Raw genomic sequence first — 18144 nt, forward strand, 5'->3', positions numbered from 1 at the left:
GTGACTTATTCACTATCGGTGTACAGGAGGATTCTGGAGTGACATATTCACTATCGGTGTGCAGGAGGATTCTGGAGTGACTTATTTACTATCGGTGTACAGGAGGATTCTGCAGTGACTTATTCACTATCGGTGTACAGGTGTATTCTGGAGTGACATATTCACTATCGGTGTACAGGAGGATTCTGGAGTGTCTTATTCACTATCGGTGTACAGGAGGATTCTGCAGTGACTTATTCACTATCGGTGTACAGGTGGATTCTGGAGTGACTTATTCACTATCGGTGTACAGGTGGATTCTGGAGTGACTTATTCACTATCGGTGTACAGGAGGATTCTTCAGTGACTTATTCACTATCGGTGTACAGGTGGAATCTGCAGTGACTTATTCACTATCGGTGTACAGGAGGATTCTGGAGTGATTTATTCACTATCGGTGTACAGGAGGATTCTGGAGTGACTGATTCACTATCGGTGTACAGGTGGATTCTGAAGTGACTTATTCACTATCGGTGTACAGGTGGAATCTGCAGTGACTTATTCACTATCGGTGTACAGGAGGATTCTGGAGTGACTTATTCACTATCGGTGTACAGGAGGATTCTGGAGTGACTTATTCACTATCGGTGTACAGGAGGATTCTGGAGTGACTTATTCAGTATCGGTGTACAGGAGGATTCTGGAGTAGCTTATTCACTATCGGTGTACAGGAGGATTCTGGAGTGACTTATTCACTATCGGTGTACAAGAGGATTCTGGAGTGACTTGTTCACTATCGGTGTACAGGTGGATTCTGGAGTGACTTATTCACTATCGGTGTACAGGAGGTTTCTGGAGTGACTTATTCTCTATCGGTGTACAGGTGGATTCTGAAGTGACTTATTCACTATCAGTGTACAGGAGGATTCTGGAGTGACTTGTTCACTATCGGTGTACAGGTGGATTCTGAAGTGACTTATTCACTATCGGTGTACAGGAGGATTCTGGAGTGACTTATTCACTATCGGTGTACAGGTGGATTCTAAAGTGACTTATTCACTATTGGTGTACAGGTGGAATCTGCCGTGACTTATTCACTATCGGTGTACAGGAGGATTCTGGAGTGGTTTATTCACTATCGGTGTACAGGAGGATTCTGGAGTGACTTATTCACTATCGGTGTACAGGAGGATTCTGGAGTGACTTATTCACTATCGGTGTACAGGAGGATTCTGGAGTGACTTATTCACTATCGGTGTACAGGAGAATTCTGGAGTCACTTATTCACTATCGGTGTACAGGTGGATTCTAGAGTGACTTATTCACTATCGGTGTACAGGTGGATTCTGCAGTGACTTATTCACTATCGGTGTACAGGAGGATTCTGGAGTGACTTATTCACTATCGGTGTACAGGAGGATTCTGGAGTGACTTATTCACTATCGGTGTACAGGAGGTTTCTGGAGTGACTTATTCACTATCGGTGTACAGGAGGATTCTGCAGTGACTTATTCACTATCGGTGTACAGGAGGATTCTGGAGTGACTTATTCACTATCGGTGTTCAGGAGGATTCTGAAGTGACTTATTCACTATCGGTGTACAGGTGGATTCTGGAGTGACTTATTCACTATCGGTGTACAGGAGGATTCTGGAGTGACTTATTCACTATCGGTGTACAGGTGGATTCTGGAGAGACTTATTCACTATCGGTGTACAGGTGGATTATGGAGTGACTTATTCACTATCGGTGTACAGGAGGATTCTGGAGTGACTTATTCACTATCGGTGTACAGGTGGATTCTGGAGAGACTTATTCACTATCGGTGTACAGGAGGATTCCGGAGGGACTTATTCACTATCGGTGTACAGGTGGATTCTGGAGTGACTTATTCACTATCAGTGTACAGGTGGATTCTGCAGTGTCTTATTCACTATTGGTGTAAAGGTGGATTCTGCAGTGTCTTATTCACTATTGGTGTACAGGTGGATTCTGGAGTGACTTATTCACTATCGGTGTACAGGAGGATTCTGGAGTGACTTATTCACTATCGGTGTACAGGAGGATTCTGGAGTGACTTATTCACTATCGGTGTACAGGAGGATTCTGGAGTGACTTATTCACTGTCGGTGTACAGGTGGATTCTGGAGTGACTTATTCACTATTGGTCTACATTAGAATTCTGGAGTGAATTATTCACTATCGGTGTACAGGTGGAATCTCCAGTGACTTATTCACTATCGGTATACATGAGGATTCTGCAGTGACTTATTCACTATTGGTGTACAGGAGGATTCTGGAGTGATTATTCACTATTGGTCTACAGGAGAATTCTGGAGTGACTTATTCACTATCGGTGTACAGGTGGAATCTGCAGTGACTTATCCAGTATCGGTATACATGAGGATTCTGCAGTGACTTATTCACTATCGGTGTACAGGAGAATTCTGGAGTGACTTTTTCACTATCGGTGTACAGGTGGATTCTGGAGTAGCTTATTCACTATCGGTGTACAGGAGGATTCTGGAGTGACTTATTCACTATCGGTGTACAGATGGATTCTGGAGTGACTTATTCCCTATCGGTGTACAGTAGGATTCTGGAGTGTCTTATTCACTATCGATGTACAGGTGGATTCTGCAGTGACTTATTCACTATCGGTGTACAGGTGGATTCTGGAGTGACTTATTCACTATCGGTGTACAGGAGGATTCTGGAGTGACTTGTTCACTGTCGGTGTACAGGAGGATTCTGGAGTGACTTATTCACTATCGGTGTACAGGTGGATTCTGGAGTGACTTATTCACTATCGATGTACAGGAGGATTCTGGAGTGACTTATTCACTATCGGTGTACAGGAGGATTCTGGAGTGACTTATTCACTATCGGAGTTCAGGAGGATTCTAGAGTGACTTATTCACTATCGGTGTACAGGAGGATTCTGGAGTGACTTATTCACTATCGGAGTACAGGAGAATTCTGGAGTGACTTATTCACTATCGGTGTACAGGTGGATTCTGGAGTGACTTATTCACTATCAATGTACAGGTGGATTCTGCAGTGACTTATTCACTATCGGAGTACAGGAGAATTCTGGAGTGACTTATTCACTATCGGTGTACAGGTGGATTCTGGAGTGACTTATTCACTATCGATGTACAGGAGGATTCTAGAATGTCTTATTCACTATCGATGTACAGGTGGATTGTACAGTGACTTATTAACTATCGGAGTACAGGAGAATTCTGGAGTGACTTATTCACTATCGGTGTACAGGTGGATTCTGGAGTGACTTAATCACTATCGGTGTACAGGAGGATTCTGCAGTGACTTATCCACTATCGGTATACATGAGGATTCTGCAGTGACTTATTCACTATCGGTGTACAGGAGAATTCTGAAGTGACTTATTCACTATCGGTGTACAGGTGGATTCTGGAGTAGCTTATTCACTATCGGTGTACAGGAGGATTCTGGAGTGACTTATTCACTATCGGTGTACAGATGGATTCTGGAGTGACTTATTCCCTATCGGTGTACAGGAGGATTCTGGAGTGTCTTATTCACTATCGATGTACAGGTGGATTCTGCAGTGACTTATTCACTATCGGTGTACAGGTGGATTCTGGAGTGACTTATTCACTATCGGTGTACAGGAGGATTCTGGAGTGACTTGTTCACTGTCGGTGTACAGGAGGATTCTGGAGTGACTTATTCACTATCGGTGTACAGGTGGATTCTGGAGTGACTTATTCACTATCGATGTACAGGAGGATTCTGGAGTGACTTATTCACTATCGGTGTACAGGAGGATTCTGGAGTGACTTATTCACTATCGGAGTACAGGAGGATTCTAGAGTGACTTATTCACTATCGGTATACAGGAGGATTCTGGAGTGACTTATTCACTATCGGAGTACAGGAGAATTCTGGAGTGACTTATTCACTATCGGTGTACAGGTGGATTCTGGAGTGACTTATTCACTATCAATGTACAGGTGGATTCTGCAGTGACTTATTCACTATCGGAGTACAGGAGAATTATGGAGTGACTTATTCACTATCGGTGTACAGGTGGATTCTGGAGTGACTTATTCACTATCGATGTACAGGAGGATTCTAGAGTGTCTTATTCACTATCGATGTACAGGTGGATTGTGCAGTGACTTATTCACTATCGGAGTACAGGAGAATTCTGGAGTGACTTATTCACTATCGGTGTACAGGTGGATTCTGGAGTGACTTAATCACTATCGGTGTACAGGAGGATTCTGGAGTGACTTATTCACTATCGGTGTACAGGTGGATTCTGGAGTGACTTATTCTCTATCGGTGTACAGGAGGATTCTGGAGTGACTTATTCACTATCGGTGGACAAGTGGATTCTGGAGTGTCTTATTCACTATCGGTGTACAGGTGGATTCTGGAGTGACTTATACACTATCGATGTACAGGAGGATTCTGGAGTGACTTATTCACTATCGGTGTACATGAGGATTCTGCAGTGACTTATTCACTATCGATGTACAGGAGGATTCAGGAGTGACTGATTGACTATCGCTGTACAGGTGGATTCTGGAGTGACTTATTCACTATCGGTGTACAGGAGAATTCTGGAGTGACTTATTCACTATCGGTGTACAGGAGGATTCTGGGGTGACTTATTCACTATCGGTGTACAGGTGGATTCTGGAGTGACTTATTCACTATCGGTGTACAGGAGGATTCTGGAGTGACTTATTCACTATCGGTGTACAGGTGGATTCTGGAGAGACTTATTCACTATCGGTGTACAGGTGGATTATGGAGTGACTTATTCACTATCGGTGTACAGGAGGATTCTGGAGTGACTTATTCACTATCGGTGTACAGGTGGATTCTGGAGAGACTTATTCACTATCAGTGTACAGGTGGATTCTGGAGTGACTTATTCACTATCGGTGTACAGGTGGATTCTGGAGTGACTTATTCACTATCGGTGTACAGGAGGATTCTGGAGTGACTTATTCACTATCGGTGTACAGGAGGATTTTGGGGTGACTTATTCACTATCGGTGTACAGGTGGATTCTGGAGAGACTTATTCACTATCGGTGTACAGGAGAATTCTGGAGTAACTTATTCACTATCGGTGTACAGGAGGATTCTGCAGTGACTTATTCACTATCGGTGGACAGGAGGATTCTGGAGTGACATATTCACTATCGGTGTACAGGAGGATTCTGGAGTGACTTATTCACTATCGGTGTACAGGTGGATTCTGGAGTGACTTATTCACTATCGGTGTACAGGAGGATTCTGGAGTGACTTGTTCACTGTCGGTGTACAGGAGGATTCTGGAGTGACTTATTCACTATCGGTGTACAGGTGGATTCTGGAGTGACTTATTCACTATCGATGTACAGGAGGATTCTGGAGTGACTTATTCACTATCGGTGTACAGGAGGATTCTGGAGTGACTTATTCACTATCGGAGTTCAGGAGGATTCTAGAGTGACTTATTCACTATCGGTGTACAGGAGGATTCTGGAGTGACTTATTCACTATCGGAGTACAGGAGAATTCTGGAGTGACTTATTCACTATCGGTGTACAGGTGGATTCTGGAGTGACTTATTCACTATCAATGTACAGGTGGATTCTGCAGTGACTTATTCACTATCGGAGTACAGGAGAATTCTGGAGTGACTTATTCACTATCGGTGTACAGGTGGATTCTGGAGTGACTTATTCACTATCGATGTACAGGAGGATTCTAGAATGTCTTATTCACTATCGATGTACAGGTGGATTGTGCAGTGACTTATTAACTATCGGAGTACAGGAGAATTCTGGAGTGACTTATTCACTATCGGTGTACAGGTGGATTCTGGAGTGACTTAATCACTATCGGTGTACAGGAGGATTCTGCAGTGACTTATCCACTATCGGTATACATGAGGATTCTGCAGTGACTTATTCACTATCGGTGTACAGGAGAATTCTGAAGTGACTTATTCACTATCGGTGTACAGGTGGATTCTGGAGTAGCTTATTCACTATCGGTGTACAGGAGGATTCTGGAGTGACTTATTCACTATCGGTGTACAGATGGATTCTGGAGTGACTTATTCCCTATCGGTGTACAGGAGGATTCTGGAGTGTCTTATTCACTATCGATGTACAGGTGGATTCTGCAGTGACTTATTCACTATCGGTGTACAGGTGGATTCTGGAGTGACTTATTCACTATCGGTGTACAGGAGGATTCTGGAGTGACTTGTTCACTGTCGGTGTACAGGAGGATTCTGGAGTGACTTATTCACTATCGGTGTACAGGTGGATTCTGGAGTGACTTATTCACTATCGATGTACAGGAGGATTCTGGAGTGACTTATTCACTATCGGTGTACAGGAGGATTCTGGAGTGACTTATTCACTATCGGAGTACAGGAGGATTCTAGAGTGACTTATTCAATATCGGTGTACAGGAGGATTCTGGAGTGACTTATTCACTATCGGAGTACAGGAGAATTCTGGAGTGACTTATTCACTATCGGTGTACAGGTGGATTCTGGAGTGACTTATTCACTATCAATGTACAGGTGGATTCTGCAGTGACTTATTCACTATCGGAGTACAGGAGAATTCTGGAGTGACTTATTCACTATCGGTGTACAGGTGGATTCTGGAGTGACTTATTCACTATCGATGTACAGGAGGATTCTAGAGTGTCTTATTCACTATCGATGTACAGGTGGATTGTGCAGTGACTTATTCACTATCGGAGTACAGGAGAATTCTGGAGTGACTTATTCACTATCGGTGTACAGGTGCATTCTGGAGTGACTTAATCACTATCGGTGTACAGGAGGATTCTGGAGTGACTTATTCACTATCGGTGTACAGGTGGATTCTGGAGTGACTTATTCTCTATCGGTGTACAGGAGGATTCTGGAGTGACTTATTCACTATCGGTGGACAGGTGGATTCTGGAGTGTCTTATTCACTATCGGTGTACAGGTGGATTCTGGAGTGACTTATACACTATCGATGTACAGGAGGATTCTGGAGTGACTTATTCACTATCGGTGTACATGAGGATTCTGCAGTGACTTATTCACTATCGATGTACAGGAGGATACAGGAGTGACTGATTGACTATCGCTGTACAGGTGGATTCTGGAGTGACTTATTCACTATCGGTGTACAGGAGAATTCTGGAGTGACTTATTCACTATCGGTGTACAGGAGGATTCTGGGGTGACTTATTCACTATCGGTGTACAGGTGGATTCTGGAGTGACTTATTCACTGTCGGTGTACAGGAGGATTCTGGAGTGACTTATTCACTATCGGTGTACAGGTGGATTCTGGAGAGACTTATTCACTATAGGTGTACAGGTGGATTATGGAGTGACTTATTCACTATCGGCGTACAGGAGGATTCTGGAGTGACTTATTCACTATCGGTGTACAGGTGGATTCTGGAGAGACTTATTCACTATCAGTGTACAGGTGGATTCTGGAGTGACTTATTCACTATCGGTGTACAGGTGGATTCTGGAGTGACTTATTCACTATCGGTGTACAGGAGGATTCTGGAGTGACTTATTCACTATCGGTGTACAGGAGGATTTTGGGGTGACTTATTCACTATCGGTGTACAGGTGGATTCTGGAGAGACTTATTCACTATCGGTGTACAGGAGAATTCTGGAGTAACTTATTCACTATCGGTGTACAGGAGGATTCTGCAGTGACTTATTCACTATCGGTGGACAGGAGGATTCTGGAGTGACATATTCACTATCGGTGTACAGGAGGATTCTGGAGTGACTTATTCACTATCGGTGTACAGGTGGCATCTGCAGTGAATTATTCACTATCGGTGTACAAGAGGATTCTGAAGTGACTTATTCACTATCGGTGTACAGGTGGTTTGTGGAGTGACATATTCACTAACGGTGTACAGGAGGATTCTGGAGTGACTTATTCACTATCGGTGTACAGGTGGATACTGCAGTGTCTTATTCACTATCGGTGTACAGGTGGATTCTGGAGTGACTTATTCACTATCGGTGTACAGGTGGATTCTGGAGTGACATATTCACTATCGGTGTACAGGAGGATTCTGGAGTGACTTATTCACTATCGATGTACTGGTGGATTCTGGAGTGACTTATTCACTATCGGTGTACAGGTGGAATCTGCAGTGACTTATTCACTATCGGTGTACAGGAGGATTCTGGAGTGACTTATTCACTATCGGTGTACAGGAGGATTCTGGAGTGACTTATTCACTATCGGTGTACAGGTGGATTCTGGAGTGACTTATTCACTATCGGTGTACAGGTGGATTTTGCAGTGACTTATTCACTATCGGTGTACAGGAGGATTCTGGAGTGACTTATTCACTATCGGTGTACAGGAGGATTCTGGAGTGACTTATTCACTATCGGTGTACAGGAGGATTCTGGAGTGACTTATTCACTCTCGGTGTACAGGAGGATTCTGGAGTGACTTGTTCACTATCGGTGTACAGGTGGATTCTGGAGTGACTTATTCACTATCGGTGTACAGGAGGATTCTGAAGTGACTCATTCACTATCAGTGTACAGGAGGATTCTGAAGTGACTTATTCACTATCGGTGTACAGGTGGATTCTGCAGTGACTTATTCACTATCGGTGTACAGGAGGATTCTGGAGTGACTTATTCACTATCGGTGTACAGGTGGATTCTGGAGTGACTTATTCACTATCGGTGTACAGGAGGATTCTGAAGTGACTTATTCACTATCGGTGTACAGGTGGATTCTGGAGAGACTTATTCACTATCGGTGTACAGGTGGATTATGGAGTGACTTATTCACTATCGGTGTAAAGGAGGATTCTGGAGTGACTTATTCACTATCGGTGTACAGGTGGTTTCTGGAGAGACTTATTCACTATCGGTGTACAGGTGGATTCTGGAGTGACTTATTCTCTATCGGTGTACAGGTGGATTCTGGAGTGACTTATTCACTATCGGTGTACAGGAGGATTCTGGAGTGACTTATTCACTATCGGTGTACAGGAGGATTCTGGGGTGACTTATTCACTATCGGTGTACAGGTGGATTCTGGAGAGTCTTATTCACTATCGGTGTACAGGAGAATTCTGGAGTAACTTATTCACTATCGGTGTAGAGGAGGATTCTGCAGTGACTTATTCACTATCGGTGTACAGGAGGATTCTGGAGTGACATATTCACTATCGGTGTACAGGAGGATTCTGGAGTGACTTATTCACTATCGGTGTACAGGTGGCATCTGCAGTGACTTATTCACTATCGGTGTACAAGAGGATTCTGGAGTGACTTATTCACTATCGGTGTACAGGTGGATTGTGGAGTGACATATTCACTAACGGTGTACAGGAGGATTCTGGAGTGACTTATTCACTATCGGTGTACAGGTGGATACTGCAGTGTCTTATTCACTATCGGTGTACAGGTGGATTCTGGAGTGACTTATTCACTATCGGTGTACAGGTGGATTCTGGAGTGACATATTCACTATCGGTGTACAGGAGGATTCTGGAGTGACTTATTCACTATCGGTGTACAGGTGGATTCTGGAGTGACTTATTCACTATCGGTGTACAGGTGGATTCTGGAGTGACTTATTCACTATCGGTGTACAGGAGGATTCTGGAGTGACATATTCACTATCGGTGTGCAGGAGGATTCTGGAGTGACTTATTTACTATCGGTGTACAGGAGGATTCTGCAGTGACTTATTCACTATCGGTGTACAGGTGTATTCTGGAGTGACATATTCACTATCGGTGTACAGGAGGATTCTGGAGTGTCTTATTCACTATCGGTGTACAGGAGGATTCTGCAGTGACTTATTCACTATCGGTGTACAGGTGGATTCTGGAGTGACTTATTCACTATCGGTGTACAGGTGGATTCTGGAGTGACTTATTCACTATCGGTGTACAGGAGGATTCTTCAGTGACTTATTCACTATCGGTGTACAGGTGGAATCTGCAGTGACTTATTCACTATCGGTGTACAGGAGGATTCTGGAGTGATTTATTCACTATCGGTGTACAGGAGGATTCTGGAGTGACTGATTCACTATCGGTGTACAGGTGGATTCTGAAGTGACTTATTCACTATCGGTGTACAGGTGGAATCTGCAGTGACTTATTCACTATCGGTGTACAGGAGGATTCTGGAGTGACTTATTCACTATCGGTGTACAGGAGGATTCTGGAGTGACTTATTCACTATCGGTGTACAGGAGGATTCTGGAGTGACTTATTCAGTATCGGTGTACAGGAGGATTCTGGAGTAGCTTATTCACTATCGGTGTACAGGAGGATTCTGGAGTGACTTATTCACTATCGGTGTACAAGAGGATTCTGGAGTGACTTGTTCACTATCGGTGTACAGGTGGATTCTGGAGTGACTTATTCACTATCGGTGTACAGGAGGTTTCTGGAGTGACTTATTCTCTATCGGTGTACAGGTGGATTCTGAAGTGACTTATTCACTATCAGTGTACAGGAGGATTCTGGAGTGACTTGTTCACTATCGGTGTACAGGTGGATTCTGAAGTGACTTATTCACTATCGGTGTACAGGAGGATTCTGGAGTGACTTATTCACTATCGGTGTACAGGTGGATTCTAAAGTGACTTATTCACTATTGGTGTACAGGTGGAATCTGCCGTGACTTATTCACTATCGGTGTACAGGAGGATTCTGGAGTGGTTTATTCACTATCGGTGTACAGGAGGATTCTGGAGTGACTTATTCACTATCGGTGTACAGGAGGATTCTGGAGTGACTTATTCACTATCGGTGTACAGGAGGATTCTGGAGTGACTTATTCACTATCGGTGTACAGGAGAATTCTGGAGTCACTTATTCACTATCGGTGTACAGGTGGATTCTAGAGTGACTTATTCACTATCGGTGTACAGGTGGATTCTGCAGTGACTTATTCACTATCGGTGTACAGGAGGATTCTGGAGTGACTTATTCACTATCGGTGTACAGGAGGATTCTGGAGTGACTTATTCACTATCGGTGTACAGGAGGTTTCTGGAGTGACTTATTCACTATCGGTGTACAGGAGGATTCTGCAGTGACTTATTCACTATCGGTGTACAGGAGGATTCTGGAGTGACTTATTCACTATCGGTGTTCAGGAGGATTCTGAAGTGACTTATTCACTATCGGTGTACAGGTGGATTCTGGAGTGACTTATTCACTATCGGTGTACAGGAGGATTCTGGAGTGACTTATTCACTATCGGTGTACAGGTGGATTCTGGAGAGACTTATTCACTATCGGTGTACAGGTGGATTATGGAGTGACTTATTCACTATCGGTGTACAGGAGGATTCTGGAGTGACTTATTCACTATCGGTGTACAGGTGGATTCTGGAGAGACTTATTCACTATCGGTGTACAGGTGGATTCTGGAGTGACTTATTCACTATCGGTGTACAGGTGGATTCTGGAGTGACTTATTCACTATCGGTGTACAGGAGGATTCTGGAGTGACTTATTCACTATCGGTGTACAGGAGGATTCTGGGGTGACTTATTCACTATCGGTGTACAGGTGGATTCTGGAGAGTCTTATTCACTATCGGTGTACAGGAGAATTCTGGAGTAACTTATTCACTATCGGTGTACAGGAGGATTCTGCAGTGACTTATTCACTATCGGTGTACAGGAGGATTCTGGAGTGACATATTCACTATCGGTGTACAGGAGGATTCTGGAGTGACTTATTCACTATCGGTGTACAGGTGGCATCTGCAGTGACTTATTCACTATCGGTGTACAAGAGGATTCTGGAGTGACTTATTCACTATCGGTGTACAGGTGGATTGTGGAGTGACATATTCACTAACGGTGTACAGGAGGATTCTGGAGTGACTTATTCACTATCGGTGTACAGGTGGATACTGCAGTGTCTTATTCACTATTGGTGTACAGGTGGATTCTGGAGTGACTTATTCACTATCGGTGTACAGGTGGATTCTGGAGTGACATATTCACTATCGGTGTACAGGAGGATTCTGGAGTGACTTATTCACTATCGGTGTACAGGTGGATTCTGGAGTGACTTATTCACTATCGGTGTACAGGTGGATTCTGGAGTGAGTTATTCACTATCGGTGTACAGGAGGATTCTGGAGTGACATATTCACTATCGGTGTGCAGGAGGATTCTGGAGTGACTTATTTACTATCGGTGTACAGGAGGATTCTGCAGTGACTTATTCACTATCGGTGTACAGGTGTATTCTGGAGTGACATATTCACTATCGGTGTACAGGAGGATTCTGGAGTGTCTTATTCACTATCGGTGTACAGGAGGATTCTGCAGTGACTTATTCACTATCGGTGTACAGGTGGATTCTGGAGTGACTTATTCACTATCGGTGTACAGGTGGATTCTGGAGTGACTTATTCACTATCGGTGTACAGGAGGATTCTTCAGTGACTTATTCACTATCGGTGTACAGTTGGAATCTGCAATGACTTATTCACTATCGGTGTACAGGAGGATTCTGGAGTGATTTATTCACTATCGGTGTACAGGAGGATTCTGGAGTGACTGATTCACTATCGGTGTACAGGTGGATTCTGAAGTGACTTATTCACTATCAGTGTACAGGAGGATTCTGGAGTGACTTGTTCACTATCGTTGTACAGGTGGATTCTGAAGTGACTTATTCACTATCGGTGTACAGGAGGATTCTGGAGTAGCTTATTCACTATCGGTGTACAGGAGGATTCTGGAGTGACTTATTCACTATCGGTGTACAAGAGGATTCTGGAGTGACTTGTTCACTATCGGTGTACAGGTGGATTCTGGAGTGACTTATTCACTATCGGTGTACAGGAGGTTTCTGGAGTGACTTATTCACTATCGGTGTACAGGAGGATTCTGGAGTGACTTATTCACTATCGGTGTACAAGAGGATTCTGGAGTGACTTGTTCACTATCGGTGTACAGGTGGATTCTGGAGTGACTTATTCACTATCGGTGTACAGGAGGTTTCTGGAGTGACTTATTCACTATCGGTGTACAGGTGGATTCTGAAGTGACTTATTCACTATCAGTGTACAGGAGGATTCTGGAGTGACTTGTTCACTATCGGTGTACAGGTGGATTCTGAAGTGACTTATTCACTATCGGTGTACAGGAGGATTCTGGAGTGACTTATTCACTATCGGTGTACAGGTGGATTCTGAAGTGACTTATTCACTATTGGTGTACAGGTGGAATCTGCCGTGACTTATTCACTATCGGTGTACAGGAGGATTCTGGAGTGACTTATTCACTATCGGTGTACAGGAGGATTCTGGAGTGACTTATTCACTATCGGTGTACAGGAGGATTCTGGAGTGACTTATTCACTATCGGTGTACAGGAGGATTCTGGAGTGACTTATTCACTATCGGTGTACAGGAGAATTCTGGAGTCACTAATTCACTATCGGTGTACAGGTGGATTCTAGAGTGACTTATTCACTATCGGTGTACAGGTGGATTCTGCAGTGACTTATTCACTATCGGTGTACAGGAGGATTCTGGAGTGACTTATTCACTATCGGTGTACAGGAGGATTCTGGAGTGACTTATTCACTATCGGTGTACAGGAGGTTTCTGGAGTGACTTATTCACTATCGGTGTACAGGAGGATTCTGCAGTGACTTATTCACTATCGGTGTACAGGAGGATTCTGGAGTGACTTATTCAGTATCGGTGTTCAGGAGGATTCTGAAGTGACTTATTCACTATCGGTGTACAGGTGGATTCTGGAGTGACTTATTCACTATCGGTGTACAGGAGGATTCTGGAGTGACTTATTCACTATCGGTGTACAGGTGGATTCTGGAGAGACTTATTCACTATCGGTGTACAGGTGGATTATGGAGTGACTTATTCACTATCGGTGTACAGGAGGATTCTGGAGTGACTTATTCACTATCGGTGTACAGGTGGATTCTGGAGAGACTTATTCACTATCGGTGTACAGGTGGATTCTGGAGTGACTTATTCACTATCGGTGTACAGGTGGATTCTGGAGTGACTTATTCACTATCGGTGTACAGGAGGATTCTGGAGTGACTTATTCACTATCGGTGTACAGGAGGATTCTGGGGTGACTTATTCACTATCGGTGTACAGGTGGATTCTGGAGAGTCTTATTCACTATCGGTGTACAGGAGAATTCTGGAGTAACTTATTCACTATCGGTGTACAGGAGGATTCTGCAGTGACTTATTCACTATCGGTGTACAGGAGGATTCTGGAGTGACATATTCACTATCGGTGTACAGGAGGATTCTGGAGTGACTTATTCACTATCGGTGTACAGGTGGCATCTGCAGTGACTTATTCACTATCGGTGTACAAGAGGATTCTGGAGTGACTTATTCACTATCGGTGTACAGGTGGATTGTGGAGTGACATATTCACTAACGGTGTACAGGAGGATTCTGGAGTGACTTATTCACTATCGGTGTACAGGTGGATACTGCAGTGTCTTATTCACTATTGGTGTACAGGTGGATTCTGGAGTGACTTATTCACTATCGGTGTACAGGTGGATTCTGGAGTGACATATTCACTATCGGTGTACAGGAGGATTCTGGAGTGACTTATTCACTATCGGTGTACAGGTGGATTCTGGAGTGACTTATTCACTATCGGTGTACAGGTGGATTCTGGAGTGAGTTATTCACTATCGGTGTACAGGAGGATTCTGGAGTGACATATTCACTATCGGTGTGCAGGAGGATTCTGGAGTGACTTATTTACTATCGGTGTACAGGAGGATTCTGCAGTGACTTATTCACTATCGGTGTACAGGTGTATTCTGGAGTGACATATTCACTATCGGTGTACAGGAGGATTCTGGAGTGTCTTATTCACTATCGGTGTACAGGAGGATTCTGCAGTGACTTATTCACTATCGGTGTACAGGTGGATTCTGGAGTGACTTATTCACTATCGGTGTACAGGTGGATTCTGGAGTGACTTATTCACTATCGGTGTACAGGAGGATTCTTCAGTGACTTATTCACTATCGGTGTACAGGTGGAATCTGCAATGACTTATTCACTATCGGTGTACAGGAGGATTCTGGAGTGATTTATTCACTATCGGTGTACAGGAGGATTCTGGAGTGACTGATTCACTATCGGTGTACAGGTGGATTCTGAAGTGACTTATTCACTATCGGTGTACAGGTGGAATCTGCAGTGACTTATTCACTATCGGTGTACAGGAGGATTCTGGAGTGACTTATTCACTATCGGTGTACAGGAGGATTCTGGAGTGACTTATTCACTATCGGTGTACAGGAGGATTCTGGAGTGACTTATTCACTATCGGTGTACAGGAGGATTCTGGAGTAGCTTATTCACTATCGGTGTACAGGAGGATTCTGGAGTGACTTATTCACTATCGGTGTACAAGAGGATTCTGGAGTGACTTGTTCACTATCGGTGTACAGGTGGATTCTGGAGTGACTTATTCACTATCGGTGTACAGGAGGTTTCTGGAGTGACTTATTCACTATCGGTGTACAGGTGGATTCTGAAGTGACTTATTCACTGTCAGTGTTCAGGAGGATTCTGGAGTGACTTGTTCACTATCGTTGTACAGGTGGATTCTGAAGTGACTTATTCACTATCGGTGTACAGGAGGATTCTGGAGTGACTTATTCACTATCGGTGTACAGGTGGATTCTGAAGTGACTTATTCACTATCGGTGTACAGGTGGAATCTGCCGTGACTTATTCACTATCGGTGTACAGGAGGATTCTGGAGTGACTTATTCACTATCGGTGTATAGGAGGATTCTGGAGTGACTTATTCACTATCGGTGTACAGGAGGATTCTGGAGTGACTTATTCACTATCGGTGTACAGGAGGATTCTGCAGTGACTTATTCACTATCGGTGTACAGGTGGATTCTGGAGTGACTTATTCACTATCGGTGTACAGGTGGATTCTGGAGTGACTTATTCACTATCGGTGTACAGGAGGATTCTTCAGTGACTTATTCACTATCGGTGTACAGGTGGAATCTGCCGTGACTTATTCACTATCGGTGTACAGGAGGATTCTGGAGTGATTTATTCACTATCGGTGTACAGGAGGATTCTGGAGTGACTGATTCACTATCGGTGTACAGGTGGATTCTGAAGTGACTTATTCACTATCGGTGTACAGGTGGAATCTGCAGTGACTTATTCACTATCGGTGTACAGGAGGATTCTGGAGTGACTTATTCACTATCGGTGTACAGGAGGATTCTGGAGTGACTTATTCACTATCGGTGTACAGGAGGATTCTGGAGTGACTTATTCAGTATCGGTGTACAGGAGGATTCTGGAGTAGCTTATTCACTATCGGTGTACAGGAGGATTCTGGAGTGACTTATTCACTATCGGTGTACAAGAGGATTCTGGAGTGACTTGTTCACTATCGGTGTACAGGTGGATTCTGGAGTGACTTATTCACTATCGGTGTACAGGAGGTTTCTGGAGTGACTTATTCACTATCGGTGTACAGGTGGATTCTGAAGTGACTTATTCACTATCAGTGTACAGGAGGATTCTGGAGTGACTTGTTCACTATCGGTGTACAGGTGGATTCTGAAGTGACTTATTCACTATCGGTGTACAGGAGGATTCTGGAGTGACTTATTCACTATCGGTGTACAGGTGGATTCTAAAGTGACTTATTCACTATTGGTGTACAGGTGGAATCTGCCGTGACTTATTCACTGTCGGTGTACAGGAGGATTCTGGAGTGACTTATTCACTATCGGTGTACAGGAGGATTCTGGAGTGACTTATTCACTATCGGTGTACAGGAGGATTCTGGAGTGACTTATTCACTATCGGTGTACAGGAGGATTCTGGAGTGACTTATTCACTATCGGTGTACAGGAGAATTCTGGAGTCACTTATTCACTATCGGTGTACAGGTGGATTCTAGAGTGACTTATTCACTATCGGTGTACAGGTGGATTCTGCAGTGACTTATTCACTATCGGTGTACAGGAGGATTCTGGAGTGACTTATTCACTATCGGTGTACAGGAGGATTCTGGAGTGACTTATTCACTATCGGTGTACAGGAGGTTTCTGGAGTGACTTATTCACTATCGGTGTACAGGAGGATTCTGCAGTGACTTATTCACTATCGGTGTACAGGAGGATTCTGGAGTGACTTATTCACTATCGGTGTTCAGGAGGATTCTGAAGTGACTTATTCACTATCGGTGTACAGGTGGATTCTGGAGTGACTTATTCACTATCGGTGTACAGGAGGATTCTGGAGTGACTTATTCACTATCGGTGTACAGGTGGATTCTGGAGAGACTTATTCACTATCGGTGTACAGGTGGATTATGGAGTGACTTATTCACTATCGGTGTACAGGAGGATTCTGGAGTGACTTATTCACTATCGGTGTACAGGTGGATTCTGGAGAGACTTATTCACTATCGGTGTACAGGTGGATTCTGGAGTGACTTATTCACTATCGGTGTACAGGTGGATTCTGGAGTGACTTATTCACTATCGGTGTACAGGAGGATTCTGGAGTGACTTATTCACTATCGGTGTACAGGAGGATTCTGGGGTGACTTATTCACTATCGGTGTACAGGTGGATTCTGGAGAGTCTTATTCACTATCGGTGTACAGGAGAATTCTGGAGTAACTTATTCACTATCGGTGTACAGGAGGATTCTGCAGTGACTTATTCACTATCGGTGTACAGGAGGATTCTGGAGTGACATATTCACTATCGGTGTACAGGAGGATTCTGGAGTGACTTATTCACTATCGGTGTACAGGTGGCATCTGCAGTGACTTATTCACTATCGGTGTACAAGAGGATTCTGGAGTGACTTATTCACTATCGGTGTACAGGTGGATTGTGGAGTGACATATTCACTAACGGTGTACAGGAGGATTCTGGAGTGACTTATTCACTATCGGTGTACAGGTGGATACTGCAGTGTCTTATTCACTATTGGTGTACAGGTGGATTCTGGAGTGACTTATTCACTATCGGTGTACAGGTGGATTCTGGAGTGACATATTCACTATCGGTGTACAGGAGGATTCTGGAGTGACTTATTCACTATCGG

This window comes from Phyllobates terribilis, unplaced genomic scaffold, assembly GCF_046119375.1.
Source record: "Phyllobates terribilis strain yellow unplaced genomic scaffold, ASM4611937v1 Scaffold_962__1_contigs__length_509556, whole genome shotgun sequence".
Classification (NCBI taxonomy): Eukaryota; Metazoa; Chordata; class Amphibia; order Anura; family Dendrobatidae; genus Phyllobates; species Phyllobates terribilis.